Below are 1,189 nucleotides of genomic sequence, written 5' to 3' on the forward strand. Positions count from 1 at the left end.
ATCCGACCGGATCGAAGGAATTTTTTCTGAGTGTTCGATCTTTGTATAGGGTTTTTCAATAAGAACTTTGTTTTGTAAATCAAAATAAAACAATAAATTGAGATGACAATGATTCAAATTTTTATTGTATTAACAAAAGTAAGGTTTCGCAATTATTAATGAAAAATGATATCTGATAAATGTCCACCACGACCACAGTTACAGATGTCGATTCTTTCCATAAAGTTTTTAATCACTTTTTGAGAAAGTGGTGGGTTTATTTGGTTAATCACTTCAAAAATTGTGAGTTTTAAGGCTGCAATCAATTCGATTGGCTCCGTATAGACTCTGTCTTTAACATAACCCCATATAAAATAATCCAGCGGTGTTAAATCATATGATCGAGCTGGCTACTTAACGGCTGAATTTCGTGAAATTATCGGGAAATTTGGTTTGCAATAAATTAACTCATTGTTTCGGTGGCAATGTGACTTGTGCCGTTGGCATTGGGCCGTTTTTTTTCGAAAATTCGGCTGGAAATGCGGTAACGGTGAATGGATCACGCTATCACGAGATGTTAACAACTCAATTTTGGCCTAGCATTGATGACATGGATATCACTGACATGTGGTTTCAACAAGACGGTGCCACATGTCACACAGCCAATGAGACGATCAATTTATTGCAAACCAAATTTGCTGATCGCGTAATTTCCCGAAATTCAGCTGTTAAATGGCCAGCCAGATCGTGTGATTTAACACCACTGGATTATTTTTTGTGGGGCTATCTTAAGGACAGAGTCTATACGGAGCCAATCGAATCGACTACAGCCTTAAAACTCAAAATCCGTGATGTGATAGCCGAAATAGACCCGACATTTTGCCAAAAAGTGATTAAAAATTTTGATGAAAGAATCGACTTCTGTCAGCGTGGTCGTGGTGGACATTTGCCAGATATCATTTTTCATTCATAATTGCCGAACTTTTCTCTTTGTAATACAATAAAAATTTGAATCATCTTCATCTAAATTTTTTGTTTTATTTTGTTTTAGAAAACAAAGTTCTTGTTGAAAGACCCTTTATTAATAATTATAACAAACTAGTGGAGTAATTTCACAAAAAATAATTAAATATCAATTCAATAAAAATTTAATTAAGTACTTAATACTTAATAATTTTCGCGATTGTTACTCATAGGAAATGAAACTATT

Source organism: Hyposmocoma kahamanoa, unplaced genomic scaffold, assembly GCF_003589595.1.
Source record: "Hyposmocoma kahamanoa isolate Upper Pololo Valley unplaced genomic scaffold, ASM358959v1 230, whole genome shotgun sequence".
Lineage (NCBI taxonomy): Eukaryota > Metazoa > Arthropoda > Insecta > Lepidoptera > Cosmopterigidae > Hyposmocoma > Hyposmocoma kahamanoa.